The sequence below is a fragment of the Rutidosis leptorrhynchoides genome, chromosome 4, assembly GCF_046630445.1.
Source record: "Rutidosis leptorrhynchoides isolate AG116_Rl617_1_P2 chromosome 4, CSIRO_AGI_Rlap_v1, whole genome shotgun sequence".
Lineage (NCBI taxonomy): Eukaryota > Viridiplantae > Streptophyta > Magnoliopsida > Asterales > Asteraceae > Rutidosis > Rutidosis leptorrhynchoides.
This window is the reverse complement of record NC_092336.1, coordinates 638,659,734-638,672,828: the sequence shown is the minus strand read 5'-3', so window position 1 is coordinate 638,672,828 and position 13,095 is coordinate 638,659,734. Positions and strand designations below refer to the sequence as shown.

The 13,095-nt window shown below is 32.8% G+C and overlaps 1 non-coding gene across 1 annotated transcript; it reads right to left on the bottom strand.

Moving 5' to 3' along the window:
- Positions 1–494: 494 nt before the first annotated feature.
- Positions 495–601, bottom strand: LOC139845809 (small nucleolar RNA R71). The gene has a single exon (XR_011758565.1). It is a non-coding gene; the product is annotated as a small nucleolar RNA R71 (small nucleolar RNA).
- Positions 602–13,095: the final 12,494 nt, after the last annotated feature.

Sequence of the window (13,095 nt, the reverse complement as noted above, 5' to 3'; positions counted from 1 at the left end):
CGGAGGATATTCAGGAACAATTCCAAGATCCAGAACAACTAATAATTCCTCCTGAACCACAAACCGTTAAATCAGAATCTTCTAGTGATTCAGATTCAACAAATTCAAAAATGGAAATAACAGAACCTCAAAGCATGGAAGACCGAATGAGAGCCATACGCACGGGCCAAGGTCACGCCATTAATCAACCAGATGTTAGAGCATCAGATTTTGAAATCAAAGGACAAATCCTACACATGATCACCAATCAGAGCCAATTTGGTGGTACAATAAAAGAAGATCCAAACGAACATCTTCAAACTTTTAATAGGATTTGTAACCTATTTAAAATCCGAGAAGTTGAGGATGAAACTATTTATCTTATGTTGTTTCCCTGGACTTTAAAGGGAGAAGCCAAAGATTGGTTAGAATCGTTACCTGAAGGAACGATTGACACATGGGATGTTTTAGTTGAGAAATTTCTTCAAAGATTCTTTCCGGCATCTAAAGCCGTGAGACTTCAAGGAGAAATTGCCAAGTTCGTGCAAAAGCCAAATGAAACGTTATATGAAGCATGGACAAGATTCGGAAGGATGTTGAGAGGATGTCCTCAACACGGGTTAGATACTTTTCAAATAGTGCAAATTTTCTATAAAGGCTTCGACATCGCCACACGAAAAGACATCGACACAGCAGCTGGTGGTTCCATTATGAAGAAAACCGCAACCGAAGATCACAAGATAATTGATAACACAGCATCCCACTCTCATGAGTGGCATCAGGAAAAAGATATTTTTCATTCATCTAAAGCGGCTAGAGCCGATTCTAGCCATAACTTTGATTCCGTTTCCGCAAAAATAGATGCTTTCGAGAGACGAATGGAAAAGATGACTAAAGATATTCACGCAATACGAATCAGTTGTGAGCAATACGGTGGACCACACTTAACGAAAGATTGTAATGTTGAACAAACGATGGAATAACGTGAGAATGTTTCCTACATGAACCATAGGCCGGGAAATAATTATCAGAATAATTATCAACCGCCAAGGCTAAACTTCAATCGAAATCAAAACATTCTTTACAATCCAAATGGACCCAACAATAACTCGTACAACCAACAAGGTCCGAATAACCAACCAACTCAAAACAACACTTTCAATCAACAAAGACCTAGCTTATATAAACCACCACAACAAACTGAAGAGAAAAAGTCAAATCTGGAAGAAATGGTACAAATGCTAGTTGAATCTCAAATGCAATTTATTGCAACTCAAACCCAAACGAATGAGAGGTTTGATCAGTCATTTAGAACTCAACAAACTTCCATTTTGAATCTAGAAAAACACGTAGGTACTCTTGCTAGCATGATGAGTGAGAGGGAACAAGGAAATCTACCGAGTAATAATGAAGTAAATCCTCGGAATGAAAATGTTAACATGGTATCAACAAATTCTGAAAAACCAACACCAGAAGATGGGAAGGTTTTAGATGTGAGTAACAATGAAGAAGTTACACCACCACCACCACCACCACCCGAGTATGTAAAGCCAGTGGTGGCACCATACAGACCACCCATCCCGTTTCCAAGAAAATGAGTTGAGTATGAGAAAGTAATAGGTAATAAAGTTTGTGATACCTTTGGAAAGAAGAAGAATAATAAGAAAGTACAAGAAACTAAAACCGTAAAGATAAACCCGGTGAAGACAGTTCCACCAAAACCTCCACCCAGGTTAGGTAATCCGAGTGAATTTATTGTTCCTTGTCTACTTAGTGATTGTGTCATGTATGATGCACTAACAGATTTAGGTGCAAGTGTGAGTGTTATGCCTCTTTCATTATATAAGAGATTAGGATTAGGTGAGTTAAGTCCAATGGATATGAGTGTTCGACTCCTTGATCAAACCATTAAGTACCCAATTGGAATTGCTGACAATCTACCCGTTCAAGTAGGTAATTTAACCTTTCTAGTCGAATTCATTGTCATTGACATAGAAGAGGACTCAAACATTCCTCTAATTTTAGGTCGACCATTCTTAGCGTCCACCGGGGCATTATTTGATGTAAGAAAGGGTAGAATGACACTTAGTAATGATGAGAAATCGATCACCTTTATGATTCGAAAGTCAAAATCTCCACCAACCAAAACCGTTGAACCAGCAAAAACGATTGGTAAGAACCATGTTGTTTTACCAATTCCAATGGTAGTGCTTAACAATAATAAAATGTCTAAGTGTGAGGAAAATGAAACAACACCTAATGATGACCTGATAACAAAGAACCCCGTTGTTGATACGAAATTAAATGACCCCGTTATTAACAATTCAATGAAGAAACTTTATAAACGAGTTTACGATGCTAGAATTAAGGGGAACTTTAAGTTATGTAACCGGTTAGTATCCAATCTGTCGCTTAAAGAAAAGGTGAAACTAGTTGAATTTGTGGATAATACAAAAGAAGCCGGCCACTGACTTAAAGTAAAAGTCACAGATATGCAAGTTGATTATAGTTCAAGAGAAATTGACGATGAAGTTAATCACAATTTCAAAACCACAGCTACCTAAGTGTGGGGAGACTCAAATGTTCTAAAAAGAAAATGCTGTCTAGAGTTAGTTGTTCTGTTCTCGTGTAGTTCCGAGAATGGAATCCGATTGGTCTTTTCCACTAGCAGACACTAAAGAACTAGTTTTCTCCCCCCATTCTGAATTTTTTATTTTGAAGGTTTTGTATGAAATTAATATGCTTTTTAAATTTAAGTTTTGTGTGATTTTAAAAACAAAAATTTACTTTATTTAATTAAGTTTAGAAAAATGATTTCTAAAATTCGTCGTGAGTTAAACACTAGGTCATTGAACCGAAATTGCTTTACCCAAGGGCGGGTCGAAAAATTTTGTTATCATTATTTTTAATTTTATTGATCTAAAGTATACCAAAAAATTTTGGAAAAAAAACCCGAAAATCTTTGCTTTTAAAACAATCACTTTAAAATGACAAATTTTAAAATTTTGTCGAGGGACGGTCTAGGTAAACTTACCGAAACTACCTCTACCTAAAGTAAAAGGAAACAAAATGTTAAAAATTATTCATTTAAATTGTTTTAATAAATAAAGGTTTAAATTAAAAAATATTATGTATATATTTGTTTGTAGTTTATATTATGTACAAAACAGGGTAAAATAGCACACTTTCAAAAACTGGCGTTATGTTCAGCAAAAGCTACTAATTTTAACGACAAGACGTAAAATATCAAATGTGATATAAAACAATAGGTTTGCAAACTCGGTATTTTTAATCATTTTTCTACACTAATCACCCTCATGAATTTAAATTTTTACTGATTTCTTGCAAATGAGGGCATTGCAAGATCTCAAGTGTCGGGAAGGGTTATAAATTCTCTCAGGTTTACACTTGGTTTAATTGCCAAATTTTGTGAAAACTAGGTGTTAATACCGAAATTATCGTTACCTCGGAAAGGACATAAATTGAGAAACATCCTAAAACGCTTGAATTCATTAAAAATGGAATAAAGGAGAATAAAAAGGCAAAGAAAAACACTAAGTGTGGAATAACCATAGACACTCTATATGCGGTAATGATCGAGTTAGCTATACAGGGTTGAGGTTGATTCTCAAATAATATATATACTTTGAGTTGTGATCGAGTCTGAGACTTGTATACAATGGGGTCACGACACGTATTAATTAATTTAAATATTATATATTAAACTATATATGAATTATTGAACTACTAACTGTGAACTACTAACATTGGACCATTAAAATGAATTAAAATATTGATTATAACATATGAAACTATACATTTCTTCAAGTTTGCCACTTGATTTCATCTTAAACCTCATTTGTATCTTGACGATTACAATCTGCGTTCAAACCTTTCATAATTCTTGAAAACACCTCAATCGAGAGGATGAACCAACCGCACTTCATCTACAAGAAGAAAGATTTAAGCAATAATCATGCACTTGGAAAACATTCGGAACCTGAGTAAACGTTTAACATGTATCTGTGCTAGCTCCTTTGGCATTGTTATTACCAAAAATAACATTGCAATTCCTTTTCAAATTAGCCAATTTTGTCACACCTCCAGCAAAATCAATTTCGACCTTTCATTTGGATTAACCTTATTATAACCTTGATATACAAGTTTGCCTTTCGTCATCGTTACCGGGGAACCTTCTATATCCCACCACATTAGCAGTAAACTTACCAGCAACTTCATTACTCATTGGTTTAAATCTCTCCGAAAAACCCTTATAATTGTTCATTAAAACCCTAACATATACTTATCCACATTTTGTAACGAGAATTGCCATACCAAATACCAGGAATCAGCAATCTGTATTTTGAATCTCGCAACGTTTCTACATCAACAGTTATATATATTTATCTCTTAGAATTATGATCTTCCATTATGAAATTCTGAAAAGCGCCCATTCTACAAATCAATACTCCAAATTCTGAAGAAAAAAAATGAATGAAGCAGCAGAAACTATAGACAACCATAAACGACCTTAACCGTTGAAAGTTTGATGATAAAGAATAGGGGCTGAAGAAGCTCAAAAGATGAGAAAATTTGGTACTGAAAAACGGATTTAGCAAATCATGAAGGAGGCTGTGGACAAATCACAAAGACTAAACATGCCTTCAAAGAATCTAAATGATTCAGTATCTGCTGAAGTCATTATCGAATACCTTACTCCTGACTCTAAACCTTTACGAACAAATCTTCCTCATCATCCATCGATATTAGAAATTCTAAGATATTATCGTATCTTTCATTATAAATATCCTCAATATTTCTGAAGATATCTTCATAAATATTCTCGTCTGATATTAATTATCTCTCTGCGCTATTTGTGTTATATCATAAAAGGAAACTGTTTTAGTTTCTATATTCTGTAAACCTTCGAATTTAAAATATGAATGTTTTTGAAGTAGTATTGGAAATTGATGCATGAGTTAGTATAATATAATGACACTTGATCAACGTGATTATATTACAGTAAGTCATGCTGAGTTTCTAATGAAACGTGATGATTCACAGACCATAACGTCATCATGTACCATGTTACACGACTCTTACATTCTATCTAATATATAAACATATCAAGAACGTAATTTCTTGATAGTTCTGTCTTTTCTCTTAAATTCTAGTAATTTGATTAATCAAGATCGTGCTACTTCAATTTCTTTCTTAGAACATTAACTCTATTCATTCCGAAATTTGTACCTACGAATTCTGGACCATTATTCGCTTGACTTGGAGTCGGGAAGAAGAAACAAAAGCATGAAGCTTCAAAATGTAAGGAAAAATATAAAGCCTAACAACAACACAGGAATTACAAACCGTGCATATCAATGCGTATAACAATATAAAGACACGGGAGAATGAAAATTACTATAACCCCAAGGTAATAGTAGAAGTGAATAGATTCCTCCGGTGGTAAATGGAAAAGAAGAATGACATATGCGATAGTTATGAAAATATCAAGAATCAGACCTGGATGGAGCATTTCCACAATATTTTAGAAGTATGAATGAAGGAAGAAAGTATAGGAATGGTGAAAATAATGGAACGGAAGAGTTTAAATTTATAATGGAAATATCAGACGTAGCAATCGAAGCAGATTACCTCATCTAATTAAAGAGATCCTAATTTCCTTAAATCCCGAAGGATCAAATCTTATAAAGATTACGAAGATTTCCTTCAAATCTCTTGAATTCCGGAATTCAACCCTGACTACGTCAAAAGTCAAGAAGAATATTATTTTCCTCAGTTCACTATTTTGTGATAACTTCACTCGTACGCATCACATAATTGAATCGTTTTATCTATATTAAACATTGATGATAAAACTTTATGTATCAACTCATATTCGTTTTGAAAATATTTTTATTGTTAGTCATGACGACCTCAACCAAATTTCGGGACGAAATTTCTTTAATGGGTAGGTACTGTGATGACCCAGGAATTTCCGATCAAATCTAAACTTAAATCCTATTTAATTTTGACACGATAAGAAAAGTATGTAATGTTGAATCTCAAAATTTTGAACTGTTATCATACAAGCATTTAACTTCGACCATTTCCGACGATTCACGAACTATTATTTATAAATAAATAAACACACACACACACACACACACACACACACACATATATATATATATATATATATATATATATATATATATATATATATATATATATATATATAATACTTTGAAATATAGTTTGATATAATATATGATTTAAATTATAAAATGATATAAGAGATAATAAAATTTATTAATAGAATAAATCTATATATATATAAAAAGTATATTAAATATATATTTTGTGATTTTGAAGTTATTTAGTAAACAACGGTAACGCTCAATTGTCATATTGATTGATAATAAACGAGTTAAAAAGAAACTTATGTGATTTTAAAATAAACGGTGATTCGAAAATGAGTTTTATAAATTTTTGGCATATTAATAATATATTTAGAAGTTATTGGTTGAATTTTAAAACTTTTTATATTTTACTTGGGGTTGGGAGTGAATAATTAATGTAAATTTTATTTAATAATTAATGACCAAATTTTATACCATAATGACTAAAATAAATAAAGATAATTTCTGTAAAAATTTAGGATTTTTCCGAATACTTTTATTCGCCACTGAATTAACAACGGGGTACGATTTAGCAGTCCGTGAAAACTGTCGGTAGAAAGAAAACAAGTTAAATGGCTGCTCTACTGTTGTTTAAGCAAGTTCTTGATTTCTTAATTATTCTTTGATTATTATTATACTTAATATATTATTATTATTTCTATATTTTAACTTTCTCCGAATGCATATATATCATACATATACAATTGCATATTAGATATCAAACCCATTTTTAGTGTACTACTCCATCACCTTCAAACTCAAACCACAACACCACCATTCTTTTCTCGTTCTTTCTATTTTATAACACAAACTGCCATCGCAAACGAAACGCATTCATGATCGTGTTTTGTGTGTGGTTATAAACTCCTTGTAAACCACTATTATTTCTGTTTCGAAACCATCGAACACCCCAAACCTTCATTACCATTCTTCATTTCTTGTTTTTGTTTCGAAGCCCACACCACACCTATTCGATCACTATTTCTTGTTTTTATGTCCTTCTTATTTTTTATGTCCCATTCGACCACCAACCCAAAACAACCCATGAAACCCGATATGATGCTATGTGTTATACCACTAGAACCACCACCTCAAGAACACCATCTCCACCATCTAAACCTTAACAAAACACCATAACCTTACACCACCAAACCCTACTGCTGCAATTATTTATATTTTTCCTGTTTCGATCAAATTATTTCTGCAACTACTAAACGTTGCTTGCACTCTTCCTATCACTATTGTGGTCACTCAAGAACACACCATATAACCGTCACCTTTTCCCCATCTTTACTCTCTCTCTCTATCCATCTCTCTCTTATTTTTGCTCAGAAACTACCAACCCACCATCTCCACTCTTTTCGTGAACTGCTGTGAATTTCTTTGTTGTCACGAGTTTATTTCTGTTTTGAGGTATCTGGAGTTTAAAACGCGTGAAGTAACAGATATTGATTAAAGAACAAAGAAAAGAAAAAGTGATGCAGTTTGTTTTCCTTTCTGTCGGACCGAACCCCACCCCTTTACTTCTGTCACCAACCAGGATCAATTCAACAACCCAATTATTTTAAAAGGATAGAAGGTGATGGCCTTATATCGGTTACCTTAGCCCAACAAGAACTATTCAAGCCCAAGTATTTTTCTAGCCCAACATTGAATTGAAATCGATTAGCTGTTGTTGCTCCTTCGCTAGTTTCTATACATAATTAAATCGCTATCTGCTACGTTCTATTTCTTCCTTTCTGTTTCGTTCAAACCACTATTACATCTCCTGTATCTGCTGCATTAGTGATACAGTGGAATGATACGCGAGAAAGAGAGGATGATATTAGTGATGAACATGAATGATGATTATGTTGGCGAGTTAGGTTGATAAATATGATGATTATGAATAAACCGTAGGATTTTGATTATGTTTATGTTATGATAAATTTTCGATCGATTTGATTTTTAAAGGAAGAAGATGAAGTGATACAGAAAGTTAATAGATATAAAGATATAGAATGGATATGAATTCAGAAAAGCGTGATAGAAGGGATGGTTAGGGTGTTATGTTGGGTACCGAGAGGTCTCGAGTTCGAGTTCGGTTCATGGCAATATTTTTTAGGAAAGCTTTTTGAGGTAGTTCTCTATATTAAAATTATTATTATTATTATTATTATTATTATTATTATTATTATTATTATTATTATTATTATTATTATTATTATTATTATTATTATTATTATTATTATTATTAAGTATTATGAATATCATTTATTATAAGTAATATCAACTAAAACTTATTAGTATTATCATTGCTAATATTATTATTTTAAGTATTATTAGTATTGTTATTAGTACTAGTATTATAATTATTATCATTGTTATTGTTATTAATATATGTATTGTTATTATTATTATCATTATTATTAATGACATAAGTATTATAATTAATATTATCACCATTATTATTAAAATGATTATTAGTATAGTTATTATTAATCTTATTATCATTTGTAGTAAGATGTTTATTTTTTTATAGTTAGTATTATTAGCAATACTAATAGTATTATTATCACTGACACGATTTTATATAAACATTATTTTATCATCATTATTATTAAAAGTATTATTTTTATCATGATTATTAAGAGTATCTTTTTATTAAAATTTACATTTTTATTTTTATTATTATTACTTTAATATTATCATTATTACTATCATTATTATTACAAATAAAGTGACAAATGTTATTATCCAAAATTAATATTTTCAAACATCATTACTAAATCTAATTATTTATTATTTTGGTATTATCATTAATTTAACAAATAAATGATATTTGTATATATGTATATTTAATACGCATAACTTAACTATATTAATACTTATATATATGAAATGAAAATATATAAATAAATAATAAATCTTATAAAACATTAAATATAGAAATTTCATCATTAATAATAATATATAAATTGATTCGATTACGATTATATGTTTTAATATATATATGACTGATATAGGTTCGTGAATCCAAGGCCAACCCTGCATTGTTCAGTATCGTCGTATGCATATTTTTACTACAAAATATCGTATTGTGAGTTTCATTTGCTCCCTTTTTAAATGCTTTTGCAATATATATTTTTGGGACTAAGAATACATGCGTTATTTTATAAATGTTTGACGAAATACACACAAATACTTAAAACTACATTCTATGGCTGGATTATTAAACTGAATATGCCCCTTTTAGTCTGGTAATCTAAGAATTAGGGAACAGACACCCTAATTGACGCGAATCTTAAAGATAGATCTATTGGGCCCAACGAGCCCCATCCAAAGTACCGGATGCTTTAGTACTTCGAATTTATCATGTCCGAAGGTTGTTCTGGAATGATGGGGATATTCTATATGCATCTTGTTAAGGTCGGTTACCAGGTGTTCAATCCATATGAATGATTTTTATGCAGAAGCTTGATATTTATGAGAAATGAAATGAAAATCTTGTGGTCTATTAAATTAATGGAAATGATTATTTATGATAAACTAATGAACTCACCAACCTTTTGGTTGACACTTGAAAGCATGTTTATTCTCAGGTTTGAAAGAAATCTTCCGCTGTGCATTTGCTCATTTTAAAGATATTACTTGGAGTCATTCATGACATATTTCAAAAAACGTTGCATTTGAGTCGTCGAGTTCATCAAGATTATTATTAAGTCAATTATAGTTGGATATATTATGAAATGGTATGCATGCTGTCAACTTTTGATGAAATGAAAGTTTGTCTTCTAAAAACGAATGCAATGTTTGTAAAATGTATCATAGAGATTAAATACCTCTCGATGTAATCAACTATTGTGAATCGTTTATAATGTATATGAACGGGGCATTTCACATTGATTATCGAGAACTAAATAAAAGAACGGTGAAGAACAAGTACCCGTTGCCGAGAATTGATGATCTGTTTGATCAGCTACAAGGGGCATCATACTTTTCTAAAATTGATCTACGACCAGGTTATCACCAGGTTCGTGTAGCCGAGGAAGATATTCCAAAGACAACTTTTCGTAAAAGATACGGTCATAACAAGTTTTTAGTTATGTCGTTCGGGTTGACAAATGCGCCAGAAATATTCATGGATTTAATGAATCAGGTGTGCAGACAGTTTCTCTACAAATTCGTGATAGTATTTATCGATGATATTTTGATTTATTCAAAGACAGAATCAGAACACGCTACACATCTGAGACAAGTATTAGAAATGTTGAAACGGGAAAAGTTGTACGCCAAGTTTTCTAAATGTGAGTTCTGGTTAAGAGAAGTGTAGTTTTTGGGTCACGTTATCTGCCAAGAGGGTATCAAAGTCGATCCGTCTAAGATAGAAGCGGTAATGAATTGGAATTCACCGAAGACTCCGACAAAGATTAAGAGTTTTATAGGTTTAGCCGGTTACTACCTAAGGTTTATTAAAGATTTCTCAAAAATTGCGCGTCCATTGACCAACTTAACCCGGAAAGATGTAACTTTTCGATGGAGCGATGAACAAGAAAATTCCTTTCAGACATTGAAACGGTTATTGTGTCAAGCTTCGATTTTAGCGTTACCTGAGGGTACAGAAGATTTTGTTGTGTATTGTGATGCGTCATTAGCCGGATTGGGATGTATGTTAATTCAGAGAGAGAAAGTTATTGCCTATGCCTCTAGACAGTTAAAAACTTATGAGAAGAATTATCCGACACATGATCTAGAGTTGGCTGCAGTTGTATTTGCGTTGAAATTATGGGGGCATTATCTTTACGGCACTCATTGTGTGATTTGTATCGACCACAAGAGTCTTCAGCATATATTTTCGTAAAAAGAATTAAACATGCGCCAGAGACGGTGGCAAGAGCTAATCAAGGATTATGATTGTGAAATTCTTTATCATCCAGGAAAAGCAAATGTAGTTGCAGATGCTTTGAGTCGAAAGAAATCCACTGACAATGTAAAATTCATGCGAATTAAGATTGTGTCAGATTTGATTGATCGAATAAAGATAGCACAATTAGAAGCCTTGAAGGATGAACATTTGAAATCTGAGATATTAGTAAAGCGAAAAGTGGATTTAATTGATGATTTTCGTGGATTAAAGACTTTGAGTAACAGAATTTGGGTTCTTTTGCTCAGAGGATTGAGGGATTTAATCTTGAATAAAGCGCACAAATCGAGATTATCTATCCGTCCTGGAAGTACGAAGATGTATCATGATCTGAAACCTTTATATTGGTGGCCAACAATGAAGAAAGATATCGCGCATTACGTGGAAAAGTGTCATATATGCGCTCAAGTAAAAGCTGAACATCAGAAACCTTACGGGTCATTACGTCAACTTGAGATTCCTCAGTGGAAGTTGGAGCACATAACGATGGATTTTGTAACAAAGTTACCCCGAACCCAGAAAGGTCGTGACATGATTTGGGTGATAGTTGATAGATTGACTAAAAGCGCGAATTTTCTGGCCACAACTGAGATAGCTTCACTCAGCAAGTTAGCCCAACTATATGTGAATGAGATTATAGTTCGACATGGAATACCATTATCTATTGTATCAGATAGGGATTCGAGGTTCGTGTCTAATTTTTGACAGAGTTTACAGGAGAATTTGGGTACTTGAGTTAATCTTAGCACATCATATCATCCTCAAACAGACGATCAAAGTGAACGTACTATTCAGATATTAGAGGATATGTTAAGAGCTTGTGTATTAGAGTATGGAGGATCGTGGGATTCTCATTTACCTTTGATTGAATTCGCTTACAACAACTCGTATCACTCTAGTATAGGCATGTCACCTTATGAAATGCTCTATGGTCGTCGCTGTAGAATGCCGACTTATTGGTTAGAAGCTGGAGAGAAATAGTTTGCAGGTCCAGAGATTGTACAGTTAACTACAGAGAAAGTGGCAATTACACGCAAGAAATTGAAAGCCGCAAGAGATAGACAAAAGATGTACACCGATCCGCGTAGACGGCCAGTTATTTTCACCGTAGGTGAGCAGGTATACTTGAAAGTGTTGCCCTGGAAAGGAGTCATTTGTTTTGGTAAAAGAGGCAAGTTAGCTCCGAGGTACATTGGGCCGTTTAGAATACAACATGTGTTGAATGATCAGACAGTAGTATTAGATCTTCCTGCTGAGTTAGCTGGTATTCATAACACATTCAATGTCTGTTATCTTCGTAAGTGCAAAGTAGACGATGAAAGTCAGATTCTACCACTGCAAGATTTGAAAGTTGATATGAATAAGAAGTTAGTGGAAGAGCCTGTAAGAATAGTAGACAAGAAGATTACTAAGTTACGGCATAAGCAGCTACCGATGGTATTAGTTGAGTGGAAGCACAACTTAGGTTCAAACCTGACATGGGAGACAGAAGAGTTGATGAGAACTCGTTACTGAAATGACCCGTTCATATACATTATAAACGATTCACAATAATTGATTATATCGTGAGGTATTTGACCTCTAAATGATACATTTTACAAACATTGCATTCGTTTTTTAAAAGACAGACTTTCATTACATTGAATATTGACAGCCATGCATACTTTCTCATTATATATCCAGACTATGAATGACTTATTATCAATCTTGATGAACTCAAAGACTCGAATGCAACGTCTTTTGAAATATGCCATGAATGACTCCAAGTAATATCTTTAAAATGAGCAAATGCACAGCGAAAGATTTCTTTCATACCTGAGAATAAACATGCTTTCAAGTGTCAACCAAAAGATTGGTGAGTTCATAAGTTTATCATAAACAATAAAATTCATCATTTTGATAGACCACAAGATGTTAAATACAGTACATCTATCTCGTGTACGAAACCATTTTTCATAATGCTTGGCAGAGTAGATTCGTATCCTTTTCTCCCTCGTAGGTTGCCTCGTGATTTTTAATAACCGTACACATATC